The sequence below is a fragment of the Eleutherodactylus coqui genome, chromosome 1 (assembly GCF_035609145.1).
Source record: "Eleutherodactylus coqui strain aEleCoq1 chromosome 1, aEleCoq1.hap1, whole genome shotgun sequence".
In the NCBI taxonomy this organism is placed as follows: domain Eukaryota; kingdom Metazoa; phylum Chordata; class Amphibia; order Anura; family Eleutherodactylidae; genus Eleutherodactylus; species Eleutherodactylus coqui.
The window spans coordinates 360907501-360922762 of record NC_089837.1 but is presented as its reverse complement, the minus strand read 5'-3'; the positions used below and the strand labels follow the sequence as shown (position 1 = coordinate 360922762).

Sequence of the window (15262 nt, the reverse complement as noted above, 5' to 3'; positions counted from 1 at the left end):
AGCTCCTCAGGAGACATAGAAGGTATCATACAGGAGAGAGACCCTGTCTTTCTCTAATGCACAGGTTAAAGCTATTCTACTCGACAACAGCTTGCTTTGGATTGGCTGCTTGTCAGTAATTGCCCTGATTGGTTGAGGGGAAGGAGTTGTGAGAAGCCCAGGAAAGTGAGCAGGGTGAGGTAGGAAATGAATTGGAGTCAGGAGGAAAAGTGCGGGAAAATACGGGAAGTGAAGGAGGAGTTAAGAGGAGTCGTTGTCAGGAGGTGGACAAGTTTACCAGAGTGAAGTTGAGAGAAAACAAATTGGAATAAGGACAGAGTGGAAGCGAGGATTAAATTACAGTCTTCACAACAATGAGTGTGATCTACCCCCTGGAACAATTCAGTAAAAGCACAGGCGGTTGGGTCTTAATCACCTTCTACCTCTAGAAAGTAATTCTTAGGAAAATCCCCAGATAACTGAGACTGGTGGGTTTATCTTTGGTAACCAAAAGAGAGAGTGAGCATTGAAGAAAAAGAAATGTGCTATTCATGTTTCTAGAGTAATTGTGAATGCAAACTGAAAATCTGCAAAACAGTGAACTGTATTTCCTCATTTGTTCAATAAGCATTCAGTAAACTGTGTACCTTCGGTTTACCACAAAAACTACGTGGACTCATGTCAATTATTTATCTACCATCCATCTGGGTTCACCTCTCAAAAGGTAATGGCAGCACGTGACAATTTATTAAATCCCTTTTTATTCAAAAGATTTTCATTTAACAATGCAGCTAAAGACATAGTCTTGCATTTTCGTATTCATATACCAGCATACAAGAAATCTTGCATTTTCAGTTAAAAAAACAAAATACTGACATCAACGATAATTTATTAACGAACAGCCTCTGTGTGCAACTGAGTTGGACCCTATTTTGCCATTACGGGGAGAGACCACAGAGCCACCATTGACATCCATCTTGTTTTCCCCCTGAGGTCTCCCCTATAACAGCCAGCGCCCCGCGAGGGCATCGCACTACTGCCGAACAAGGGCATCATAACTCTCCTCATAGTACAGGGAAGTTCATTCTTGGTGCAGCAGTTAGTGGGAGGCAAGTTATGGGGACAGTCTCAGAGGCACACGGTAGCCCAGAAAACCCCTGAAAGCCTGATTAAAACAAAGGATTGCAGCAAAGCCATATATTGCCTTGATACTGCCCTATGGGGGGTTGCAGCCACAATACAGAGGAATCAGAGACAAGGGCAGATGAGCACTAGTGCACACAGGACTGTGTCAGTTTATGTGGGGCACTGTTAAAACGTTCTATTTTGGGGACGTATTTTTATATGGAGCACTTTTCGGGTCATTAGTTACAGTAAAGGATTTAAAATGCTGCAGTTTTATGATATTTTTATGTCACTGATTTTTTATGGGGCACAATTTAAGGCCTCATGGCCACGGGATAATTTTTATTTTAAATCCGCAGCGTTTTTCCTGCACGCGGATCTGCACCCCATAGGGATGCATTAGACACCCGCAGGTAGTTAAATACCTGCGGATGTCATTTTTCCTGTCAGGCGCGGATCCGCATACGGGAAAAAAAATGGACGTGCTCCGTTTTCGTGCGGGGACGGCTCCCGCAGGCTTCTATTGAAGCCTATGGAAGCAGTCCGGATCCGCGGGTGACCCGTACCAGAATTAAACTTACCTGCTCCGGACGATGCAGATCTTCCTTCCTTCGTGGCCGTATCTTCTTTCTTCGGCCTGGCGGATGTGCCCGGCGCATGCGCGCGGCACGCTGCCGGCGTGTCGAGCAAATCCACCATGCCGAAGAAAGAAGATCCGGCCGCGAAGGAAGGAAGATCTGCATCGTCCGGAGCAGGTGAGTTTATTCTGATTTTTAGGCCTCATGTCCGCGGGGCAGGAGGGACCCGCTGCGGATTCTACATGAAGAATCCCCGGCGGGCCTGATTTTCCCCGTGGACATGAGGCCTAAGGCATGCAACTGCTGCCACTTTAAGAAGAGAACTACTGTAAATATGATGATCAAGATGATGTTAGCCTTTAACCTTACTTTAATTCAGGTAATAATCCATTATGAAGCTGAGCCACGTGGTTTTGTTAGGGATGTGTTGCAAACACTCTGTTTACCTTGAATGTCTAGCTATGCAATACATAAATATATTGTACGTATATGTATATACACATATTGATTTATGCATTGCATAGCTAGACATTCCAAGTAAACAGAGTGATTTGTTTGTAAAGTATATATATATTTTTCTTTTACAGACAAATGAGTGAGGATTACTCACGAAGGTATGAAATTATTGAACTCTTTGCACTTACATATTCCCCGTGCAGGTTTTGTTCATGGCTGGATTGCATGGATCCAAAATGTCATCAAGATCTTCAGTGTTACTCTTGTTTGTTCTTCTCCAGTCAAGTCTAGAGAAAGCCGTATCATCACCAAAAGCCTCACATGTTAAGGTATAATTTTTTCCTAAGAAAAATGAAATCCATACAAAACTTTCAGCATATTTTTTTAACAGTGATATTCTGCTAGAGTGAACCCGAAGAAAACATGGGAACAAAGCTAGTAGTTAATATGCAGAGTTGTAGCACATAGCTCAGGTCATATAAGATAATAGTTTTACAATACAGTTTTAAAGCCCAACCCCACTTAAAAAAATATTCACGTGTGTAGGTAACTCCTATTCATCTAAATGTCATTCTCACAGGGATCCTGGAGCCCGAGCTCTGGAAATTATTTAGTGGGGTCTTTATGCTGTTAGCTGCTTTAGCTGTCTATGTGCCTGCTAAATCTTTCAGTCTTTAGAAGGTGTGAAATGAAGATGGCAGCAATCAACCTGAAACATCAAAAGCCCTCTATGGATGGCCAATTATGGCTAGTTTGAAGAATGATCCAGTCCTTTTGGTTTCCAAGATAAAGGTTTCAGAATAAGCCCCCCATTACCCCTATGCTTAGCATGATAGCTGTTTAAAAGACCATTGTTAAACCAACAGCTATCAGCTGTAGAGGTATGGGCCTGTACCACCTAGACTGTCAGTTGTCTACCCATACACAACTTTCAAAGAATGAAGAGAGGGACAATCCTTTTATCGTGTGTACATTTTTTTAATATTAACTGCACCCAATCTCACCCGGTCTCCTTTGTGCCTCCCACACATTAATTGTGTCTTCCTTCATGCAACATACAGTAATGGTGCCCCTTAACCCCTTAGTGACCAAGCCTGTTTACGCCTTAATGACCAGGCCAAAGTTTGCAAATCTGACACGTGTCACTTTAGCATGGAAAAAGACCAGAAAAGTTTTGCATATCCAAGCGATTCTAACATTGTTTTTTCGCCACATATTGTACTTCATTTAGGTGGGAAAAAAAGGCCGATAGAATTTGTGTTTATTTATTGAAAGCGCCAAAATTGGGAAAATTTTGAAAAACTCGTCATTTTTTCACATTTCCAACTGCAATATCTCAAATATGTGCAAACATAATATAGAAATTTTTGCTAAGATTTATATTTCCATCCGTTTACTTTATTTTGGGCGCACATTGGAAAAACTTTCGGGGTTTTTTTAACCATTTAGGAGACGTGCAAATGTAACATTACTTTTCAGCATTTTGAGGAACACTTCGTTTTCCTACACCAATCCAAGATTGGAAAGGCTCATAGGAGTCAAAATGATAGATACCCCCACAAGTGACCCCATTTTAAAAACTACACCCTTTAACATATTCACTAAGGGGTGTCATGAGTATTTTAACCCCACAGTTTTTTTTCAGGAGTCAATGCAATTTAGAAGAGAAAAACAAAAATTTCATATTTTTGCAAATATGTCATTTTAAAGACAGGACTTTTTTCTATAGTACACATACAAAATTAGGATTTGCGCCCCAGAATGGATAGCCCTGTTTGTCCCATGCTCAGAAACATACCCATTGTGGCCCTAATCTTACGTTTGGATGCACAATGGGGCCCAAAATGAAAGGAGCAATCGGTGGCTTTCGGAACAGAAATTTTGCTTGAAGGAGAATTAGGCCCCATTGCCCACTTGTAGAGCCATTGAGTGACCAAAACTATGGAAAACCCCCACAAGTGACCCCATTTTGAAAAGTAGACCCCTTAACGAATTTATCTAGGGGTACGATGACTTTTTTGACTTCACAGTTTTTGAATGAATCTAAGCCAAGCCGAAGGAAAAAAATTAAAATTTTCATTTTTTTGGTAATTCTGTCATTTTAAAAGCAGTTTTTTTGTACAGCACATATATGAATGAAGACTTGCACCCCAAAATGGATACCCCTGTTTCTCCCGTGCTCAGAAACATACCCATTGTGGCCCTAATCATATGTCTGGATGCACAATGGGGCCCAAAATGAAAGGAGCAAGCGGTGGCTTTCGAAACAGAAATTTTGCTTGAAGGAGATTTAGTTCCCATTGCCCACTTGTAGAGCCCTTGAGTGACCAAAACGATGGAGAACCCCCACAAGTTACCCCATTTTGAAAAGTAGACCCCTTAACAAATTTATCTAGGGGTACGATGACTTTTTTGACTTCACAGTTTTTGAATGAATCTAAGCCAAGCCGAAGGAAAAAAAATACGATTTTCATTTTTTTGGTAATTCTGTCATTTCAAAAGCAGTTTTTGTTGTACCGCACATATATGAATGAAGACTTGCACCCCAAAATGGATACCCCTGTTTGTCGTGTGCTCAGAAACATACCCATTGTGGCCCTAGTATTACGTCTATATGCACAATGGGGCCCAAAATGAAAGGAGCAACCGGTGGCTTTCGGAACAGAAATTTTGCTTGAAGGAGATTTAGTCCCCATTGCCCACTTGTAGAGCCATTGAGTGACCAAAATGATGGAGAACCCCCACAAGTGACCCTATTTTGAAAAGTAGACCCCCTAACGAATTTATCTAGGGGTATGATGACTTTTTTGACTTCACAGTTTTTGAATGAATCTAAGCCAAGCAGAAGGAAAAAATTATGATTTTCATTTTTTTGACAATTGTGTCAATTTAAAAACTGTTTTTTTTGGAAAGTGTACATAGGAATGAAGACTTTCACCCCAAAATGGATACCCCCATTTGTCCAGTGTTCAGAAACATACCCATTGTGGCCCTAATCTACTTAAAGGAAACATAGCTAGGCCTATAATGGAAGGAGCACCCGTTGGATTTCAGGGTACAACGGAATAAATTCCAGTCCCCATTGCCCACATGTAGAGCCATTGAGCGGCCAAAACGATAGAGAACGCCCACAAATGACCCCATTTTAAAAACTAGACCCCTTAACAAATTCATCTAGGGGTGTACTGCATATTTTGACCCCAAAGTATTTGAATGAATCTAAGCAAAGCAAAAGGAAAAAATTACGATTTTCATTTGTTTGGCAATTTTGTCAATTTAAAAACTGTTTTTTTTGTCCAGTATACATAGGAATGAAGACTTTCACCCCAAAATGGATACCCCTGTTTATCCTGTGTTCAGAAACATACCCGCCTGTGTGAGTAGGCAGTTATGGCCCTAATCTACTTACAGGACACATGGCTAGGCCCATAATGGAGGGAATGCCCGCTGGATTTCAGGGCAGAACTGAATAAATTCCAGGCCCCATTGCCCACTTATACGGAAAAAAATGTGACTTTCTAAAAATAATCCCCCCCCCTCCCCCCCGACATCCCCATTTTTTGGCATTCCCTAAATATTAGATAAAGGTAATAATATAAACTGCGTTTTATGTCCGAAGACAGGGGTAATTATGGAGGCTGGTTGGGTTGGGCACATGGGGCAAGAAAACTGGGTATCCCCCCCCTCCTCTCATGTATTTTGGGGGGTATTTCGTAACCTCAGTGGCAGGGATGGGGTGTAGAAAGTGGCGCTCTGTGAAGCTTTGTAATCTTGCTGCGGTGCAGCGGTCTCACAGAGAAGGCGCTCAACAAGCTGCTCCTGGAACTGCAGGAAGACGAACGTTCCCGGGGCTTCTTGTAAATTACGGATTACAGGTAGCGGTCTGAATAACGCCGGGCTCGTGTAGGCGGAATCCGCTTGCCGAGGCCCGCAGCGGATCCCATCTGTGAGCCCGGCTGTGACCCTGCGTACGGTTGCGTAATGTACTGCGCATAACTGCCTACTCACACAGGCGGTTTTTTGTTTGCATTTCCTGTGCCGTCGCTTAGAGATGACTCGGGTACCCACAGCCCGTACACAATGTGTTTGCATATGGGGTGCGAGTATATCTGCGGTCATAGAGCACAAAGGGCTCTAGGTCGCAGATATTCATGGTAAAATATAGCATGCTGTGTTCTGTTTCTGCGAGTGGATTACGTAATTCCGACCCGCTAATTGGGGGAAATTGTCTAATCCAATGCATGCGATTGATCCGTGGATTACCGCTGATCAAGCGCATGCAGAACCTGTAATTCCTCGCGTGACCGGCCTAATGTTAGATCGCTACTTTATCATGTGACCGGGGACCGCTCAGCGAGGCCGCCGGTCACTGCTCCAAGCACTCAGCGACCATTGGTCGCTGGGAGCAAGGAGATTTAAAATTTCCTGGGCTTCCCGGCTCCTGCGAATGTGTCCGGCATTTTGCCGGCGGGCGCATGCGCAGCAGCCGGAAGGGTCCATGGAGGATAATCGCATCTGGATTCAAATGCGGAAGCCTCCGAGAAGATGTTTCATCTCCCCCAACCGATCGCATCGGTGAGGGGAAATGAAACTGCCACTTTTTAAAGAACTTTTACGTGATCGCCATTATGCATTGGATAACGGCGATCACGTGACCAGTAACCGCATACCGCGGCTCCCCGTGACATCTCCAGGCTCTTGGCTACCTTTTGTAGCCAGCAGCAGGGAGATTTTATATTTCTTGGGCAATATTTCACTTTTGCGCATGCGTCCGCCATCATGATGACGGGCGCATGCGCCGAAGCTGGGGTAAGATCCGCGGATCAACATCCCACCAGGGAACAAATCCGGGACCTTGGGTACGTAATTTCATCCCCCCTTACGGATACGATCCATAAGGGGAGATGAAACTTTAACTTTTTAAACTTTTTTTTACTTTTAACTTTTTAAACTTTTTTTACTTTTTAACTTTATATGATCACCGTTATCTGATGGATAACGGTGATCATATGACTGGAAACCGCATACAGCGGTCCCCAGTCATATCTCCCTGCACTCGGCTATCTGTGACCGGCGGTTGCAGGGAGATTTTGAATTTGCCGGGCTCGCCGGCTTCTGCGCATGCGTGCCGCATCGGCACATCGCAGAAGCCAGCGGGGGGTCCCGACACCGGCCGGAGGACATCGGCGGACCTGAGGTGAGTATTTTCACCTCCCCTCATGGATCTGATCCATGAGGGGAGGTGAAACTTTTCTTTTTTTTACACTTTTTTTCACTTTTCCGCGATCGTCGTTATCCATTGTATAACGGCGATCGTGGTATCGGGGATCGCTCACCGCAGTCCCCGCTGACATCTCCTGCGTCCCGGCTACCTACAGGAGCCGGGAGCCAGGAGATTTTAAGTCTCCAGCGCCGCCGGGCCTTCTGCGCATGCGGCTGACGTAATGCCGCCTGGTGCGCATGCCCAAAAGAACGGCTACGGTGCCCGGAGCATCGGGACAGCGGGGAGTCGTGCGGCGGACCTCGGTGAGTAATTTCAGCTGCTCCGATAGATCCGATCCATCAGAGCAGCTGAATCTTTAACTTTTATTGCACTTTTATTTACTTTTTTGCGATCGGCGCTATCCATTGCATAGCGCCGACCGCAATTCCAGGGGGGGGGGCTCCGAACAGCCTGGGATGACAGCTCCATGCTGTCAGCTACCTGCGGACACCGACAGCATGGAGCTGTCACGTCCAGAGCTCGAGGGGCGTTATTCTCTGCAGGACACATGTTTTTACGTCCTCAGAGAATAAAGCCCACTTCGGGAGGATGTAAAAACACTATGGGCTGGTCGTTAAGGGGTTAATGCAATCTGTGCCATGGTAAAGTGGGGAGCTGACAGCTCCACACTTCACTAGGTCACCAGTGGTACTAACGGGCAGCATTACTGTATGTGACACAAAGGTAGACAGTAGACACCATTACTGTGTGACAGCATGTTCTGGTGTGTTTTCTGGCATATATGGAAAATGTAGAGCTCTAACATGATGTGAACAGAGATTATTGTGATTGTACTTATTTTACAGCTCACGCTAAATGCTCATAATTAGAGATGAGCGAGCGTACTCATCCGAGCTTGATACTCGTTCGAGTATTAGGGTGTTTCGAGATGCTCGTTACTCGAGACGAACACCACGCGATGTTCGAGTTACTTTCACTTTCATCTCTGATACATTTGCGCGCTTTTCTGGCCAATAGAAAGACAGGGAAGGCATTACAACTTCCTCCTGTGATGTTCCAGCCCTATACCACCCCCCTGCAGTGAGTGGCTGGGGAGATCAGGTGTCACCCGAGTATTTAAATCTGCCCCGCCCACGGCTCGCCACAGATGCATTCTGACAGAGATCAGGGAAAGTGCTGCTGCTGCTGCTGCTGCTATAGGGAGAGAGTTAGGTGTTATATTAGGCTTCAAGAACCCCAACGGTCCTTCTTAGGGCCACATCTGACCGTGTGCAGTACTGTTGAGTCTGCTGTGAGCATTGTTGCACAATTTTTTTTTTTTTTGTATATCGGGCGTGGAGAGCATTGCGTCCTCAGTCTGCAGTCATTTTACAGACTATAGGGGCAGTACTGGTGAGGCAGGGACAGTGGTACAGGGTAAGAGATATACAGGCTATATAGGCAGTGGGCTTTTTCAAAAAAATTGGGGAAAAATACTACATTTGGGCTGCCTGTGACCGTCTTCAGTGTACTGTGTGTCTGCTGGGGGTAGTAGTCCTAATTAATACGCAGCTAAGCGTTACAGCAGGCGTGCGCAAAATTGTTTCCTGGCTCTGCTGTCTCCGTTACATCACCACCGTCATCCCGCCAGAGGGAAACAGAATACATAATATACGCTGCCTACAGTATCTGTCTGCTGTATCAGCTCAGCATTTAATAAAATAGAAGCAAAATACTTAAGGCCTACTAGTGGCCTTTGGCCACTTGACTGCTTCTGCGCTGTGAATTCCACTAGCTCAGTCATACGCACCTACGTCTCAGTGCAGGCGTGGGCAAAATTGTTTCCTGGCTCTGCTGTCTCCGTTACATCACCGCCATCATCCCGCCAGAGGGAAACAGTATACATAATATACGCTGCATACAGTATCTGTCTGCTGTATCAGCTCAGCATTTTTAAAAATAGAAGCAAAATACTTAAGGCCTACTACTGGCCTTTGGCTATTTGACTGCTTCTGCGCTGTGAATTCCACTAGCTCAGTCATACGCACCTACGTCTCAGTGCAGGCATGCTCAAAATTGTTTCCTGGCTCTGCTGTCTCCGTTACATCACCACCGTGATAGCGCCAGAGGGTAACAGTATACATAATATACGCTGCATACAGTATCTGTCTGGTTTTTCAGCTCACCATTTAAAAAAAGGGAAGCCAAATACTTAAGGCGTACCACTGCCCTTTGGCGACTTGACTGCTTCTGCGCTGTGAATTCCACTAGCTCAGTGATACGCACCTACGTCTCACTACAGGCGTGCGCAAAATTGTTTCCTGGCTCTGCTGTCTCCGTTACATCACCGCCGTCATAGCGCCAGAGGGAAACAGTATACATAATATACGCTGCATACAGTATGTGACTGGTGTTTCAGTTCACCATTTAAAAAAATTGAAGCAAAATACTTAAGGCCTACCACTGCCCTTTGGCCACTTGACTGCTTCTGCGCTGTGAATTCCAGTAGCTGAGTCATACGCACCTACGTCTCACTGCAGGCGTTCGCAAAATTGTTTCCTGGCTCTGCTGTGCGTTCCGTAAGCAAAGTCAGCCTCCAACCACAGGCCAATAAGCGGCACATTTAATTACAGCGTTTTGTTTCTGCTCTACTCGTAATACACCATGCTGAGGGGTAGGGGAAGGCCTAGAGGACGTGGACGCGGGCGATGACGCGGAGGCCCAAGTCAGGGTGTGGGCACAGGCCGAGCTCCTGATCCAGGTGTATCGCAGCCGATTGCTGCGGGATTAGGAGAGAGGCAAGTTTCTGGTGTCCCCAGATTCATCTCACAATTAATGGGTCCACGTGGTAGACCTTTATTAGAAAATGAGCAGTGTGAGCAGGTCCTGTCGTGAATGGCAGAAAGTGCATCCAGCAATCTATCGACCACCAAGACTTCTACGCCGTCCACTGCTGCAACTCTGAATCCTCTGGCTGCTGCTCCTCCTTCCTCCCAGCCTCCTCACTCCATTACAATGACACATTCTGAGGAGCAGGCAGACTCCCAGGAACTGTTCTCGGGCCCCTGCCCAGAATTGGCAGTTATGGTTCCTATCCCACCGGAGGAGTTTGTCGTGACCGATGCCCAACCTTTGGAAAGTTCCCGGGGCCCGGGGGATAAGGCTGGGGACTTCCGGCAACTGTCTCAAGAGCTTTCAGTGGGTGAGGAGGACGATGACGATGAGACACAGTTGTCTATCACTCAGGTAGCAGTTATTGCAGTAAGTCCGAGGGAGGAGCGCACAGAGGATTCGGAGGAAGAGCAGCTGGACGATGAGGTGACTGACCCCACCTGGTTTGCTAAGCCTACTGAGGACAGGTCTTCAGAGGGGAAGGCAAGTGCAGCAGCAGGGCAGGTTGGAAGAGGCAGTGCAGTGGCCAGGGGTAGAGGCCGGGCTAGACCGAAAAATCCACCAACTGTTTCCCAAAGCGCCCCCTCGCGCCATGCCACCCTGCAGAGGCCAAGGTGCTCAAAGGTGTGTCAGTTTTTCACTGAGAGTGCAGACGACCGACGAACAGTGGTGTGCAACCTTTGTCGCGCCAAGATCAGCCGGGGAGCCACCACCACCAGCCTCACCACCACCAGCATGCGCAGGCATATGTAATGCCAAGCACCCCACAAGGTGGGACGAAGGCCGTTCACCGCCTCTGGTTTGCACCACTGCCTCTCCCCCTGTGCCCCAACCTGCCACTGAGATCCAACCCCCCTCTCAGGACACAGGCACGACCGTCTCCCGGCCTGCACCCACACGCTCACCTCCGCTGTCCTCGGCCCCATCCAGCAATGTCTCTCAGCGCAGCGTCCAGCCGTCGCTAGCGCAACTGTTTGAGCGCAAGCGCAAGTACGCCGCCACGCACCCGGACGCTCAAATGTTAAACGTGCACATAGCAAAATTGATCAGCCTGGAGATGCTGACGTATAGACTTGTGGAAATGGAGGCTTTCAAAAACATTATGGCGGCCCCGCGCTACTCGGTTCCCAGTCGCCACTACTTTACCCAATGTGCCGTCCCAGCCCTGCACGACCACGTCTCCCGCAACATTGTACGCGCCCTCACCAACGCGTTTACTGCCAAGGTCCACTTAACAACAGACACGTGGACAAGCACAGGCGGGCAGGGCCACTATATCTCCCTGACGGCACATTGGGTGAATTTAGTGGAGGCTGGGACCAAGTCAGAGCCTGGGACCGCTCACGTCCTACCTACCCCCAGAATTGCGGGCCACAGCTTGGTGCTGATATCTGCGGCGGTGTATGCTTCCTCCACTAAACCACCCTCCTCATCTTCCTCATCCTCCTACGCAACCTCTGTCTCACTATCAAGATGTGTCAGCAGCAGCACGTCGCCAGCAGTCGGTGTCGCGTGGCAGCACAGCGGTGGGCAAGCATCAGCAGGCCGTGCTGAAACTACTCGGCTTAGGAGAGAAGAGGCACATGGCCCACGAACTGCTGCAGGGTCTGACAGAGCAGACCGACCGCTGGCTTTCGCCACTGAGCCTCCAACCGGGCATGGTCGTGTGTGACAACGGCCGTAACCTGGTGGCGGCTCGGCAGCCTCACGCACGTGCCATGCCTGGCCCACGTCTTTAATTTGGTGGTTCAGCGCTTTCTGAAAAGCTACCCACGCTTGTCAGACCTGCTCGGAAAGGTGTGACGGCTCTGCGCACATTTCCGCAAATACAAGACGGACGCTGCCACCGTTCGCACCCTGCAACATCGGTTTAATCTGCCAGTGCACCGATTGCTGTGCGACGTGCCCACACGGTGGAACTCTACGCTCCACATGTTGGCCAGGCTCTATGAGCAGCGGAGAGCTATAGTGGAATACCAACTCCAACATGGGCGGCGTAGTGGGAGTCAGCCTCCTCAATTCTTTACAGAAGAGTGGGCCTGGTTGGCAGACATCTGCCAGGTCCTTGGAAACTTTGAGGAGTCTACCCAGATGGTGAGCGGCGATGCTGCAATCATTAGCGTCACCATTCCTCTGCTATGCCTCTTGAGAAGTTCCCTGCAAAGCATAAAGGCAGACGCTTTGCACTCGGAAACGGAGGCGGGGGAAGACAGTATGCCGCTGGATAGTCAGAGCGCCCTCATGTCTATGTCTCAGCACGTTGAGGAGGAGGAGGAGGGGGAGGAGCATAAGGAGGAGGGGGAAGAGACAGCTTGGCCCACTGCTGAGGGTACCCATGCTGCTTACCTGTCATCCTTTCAGCGTGTATGGCCTGAGGAGGAGGAGGATCCTGAAAGTGATCTTCCTAGTGAGGACAGCCATGTGTTGCGTACAGGTACCCTGGCACACATGGCTGACTTCATGTTAGGATGCCTTTCTCGTGACCCTCGCGTTACATGCATTCTGGCCACTACGGATTACTGGGTGTACACACTGCTCGACCCACGGTATAAGGAGAACCTTTCCACTCTCATACCCGAAGAGGAAAGGGCTTCGAGAGTGATGCTATACCACAGGACCCTGGCAGACAAACTGATGGTAAAATTCCCATCCGACAGCGCTAGTGGCAGAAGGCGCAGTTCCGAGGGCCAGGTAGCAGGGGAGGCACGGAGATCAGGCAGCATGTACAGCACAGGCAGGGGAACACTCTCTAAGGCCTTTGACAGCTTTCTGGCTCCCCAGCAAGACTGTCTCACCGCTCCCCAGTCAAGGCTGAGTCGGCGGGAGCACTGTAAAAGGATGGTGAGGGAGTACGTAGCCGATCGCACGACCGTCCTCGGTGACGCCTCTGCCCCCTACAACTACTGGGTGTCGAAGCTGGACACGTGGCCTGAACGCGCGCTGTATGCCCTGGAGGTGCTTGCTTGTCCTGCGGCTAGCGTCTTGTCAGAGAGGGTGTTTAGTGCGGCTAGGGGAATCATCACGGATAAGAGTACCCGCCTGTCAACGGACAGTGCCGACAGGCTTACAATCATAAAGATGAACAAAGCCTGGATTTCCCCAGACTTCTCTTCTCCACCAGTGGACAGCAGCTATACCTAAACAATACGTAGGCTGCACCCGCGGATGGAAGCATCGTTCTCTATCACCATAAAAAACGGGGACCTTTTAGCTTCATCAATCTGTGTATTCTATTCATCCTCCTCCTCCTGCTCCTCCTCCTGAAATCTCACGTAATCACGACGAACGGGCAATTTTTCTTAGGCCCACAAGGCTCAGTGATATTACTTTTGTAAACAATGTTTATACGTTTCAATTCTCAATTCAATAAAGCATTGAAACTTGCACCTGAACCAATTTTTATTTTAACTGGGCTGCCTCCAGGCCTAGTTACAAATTAAGCCACATTAACCAAAGCGATTAATGGGTTTCACCTGCCCTCTTGGTTGGGCATGGGCAATTTTTCTGAGGTACATTAGTACTGTTGGTACACCAATTTTTTTGGGCCCTCGCCTACAGTGTAATCCTAGTAATTTTTAGCCCACCTGCATTAAACCTGACATTACCTCAGCTGTGCTGGGCACTGCAATGGGATATATTTATGTACCGCCGGTGGCTTCCTGGGACCCACCCATGCTGTCGGTCCACACGGAGTTGTAACTGCATGTGTCCACTTCTAAAGAACCCCAGTCTGACTGGGGCATGCAGTGTGGGCCGAAGCCCACCTGCATTAAACCTGACGTTACCTTAGCTGTGCTGGGCACTGCCATGGGATTTATTTATGTACCGCCGGTGGGTTCCAGGGAGCCAGCCATGCTGTGTGTGCACGTGGAATTCCCATTGCGGAGTTGTACCTGCCTGTGACTATTTATAAAAAACCCCGGTCTGACTGGGGCATGCAGACACCTTGAATGAATAGTGTGTGGCACATGGGTTCCCCATTGCTATGCCCACGTGTGCAGCTCCTGATGGAGGTGGCACAGGATTGGATTTCTCATTGCTTCTGTACAGAATTGTGGGCCATCGCCCCACCCCTTTTAAAGAGGGTCGCTGCCTGGCCGTGCCAACCCTCTGCAGTGTGTGCCTGCGGTTCCTCCTCATGGCAGACGCACTTATAAATAGACATGAGTGTGGCGTGGCTATGAGGCCAGCGTGTGGCATGAGGGCAGCTGAAGGCTGCGCAGGGACACTTTAGTGTGTGCTGTGGACACTGGGTCGTGCGGGGGGGTTGGGCAGCATGTAACCCAGGAGTAGTGGCAGCGGAGTGTCATGCAGTCAGTGATTGTGCTTTGTTGGAGGTAATGTGGTGCTTAGCTAAGGTATGCATTGCTAATGAGGGTTTTTCAGAAGTAAAAATTGTTGTGAGGGGGGGCCCACTCTTGCCGCTATTGTGGCTTAATAGTGGGACCTGGGAACTTGAGATGCAGCCCAACATGTAGCCCCTCGCCTGCCCGATCCGTTGCTGTGTCGTTCCCATCACTTTCTTAAAATTGCCCAGATTTTCACAAATGACAACCTTAGCGAGCATCGGCGATATACAAAAATGCTCGGGCCGCCCATTGACTTCAATGGGGTTCGTTACTCGAAACGAACCCTCGAGCATCGCGAAAATTTCGTCTCGAGTAACGAGCACCCGAGCATTTTGGTGCTCGCTCATCTCTACTGATAATGTATTCATATCAGTAATTTTGATTACTTATTATCTTTATCAAGTATTGTTCGTTTACATTTTGTCCATGATTTGCTCAACCATGTATGGAAAGTTCCTGACATGTATGTACAGTTCAGTCCATATTAACCTAATTTAATGAGTGGATAGTCTTCTGTTACCCATAATATAATCCCTCTTCTACTGTGAAGTTTAATCACTTTAACCCCTTAGTGACCAAGTTTTTTTGATTTTTTTTCCATTTTCGTTTTTTTCTCCCCCATTTTAAAAAATCATAACTCCCTTTTTTATCCATCGACATAGCTGTATGAGGGCTTGCTT

At 47.9% G+C, this 15262-nt stretch overlaps 1 pseudogene; it reads right to left on the bottom strand.

The window, feature by feature from the left end:
- LOC136577853 (interleukin-18 receptor 1-like) overlaps positions 1–15262 on the bottom strand; it is a 106137-nt pseudogene that overhangs the window by 44445 nt on the left and 46430 nt on the right.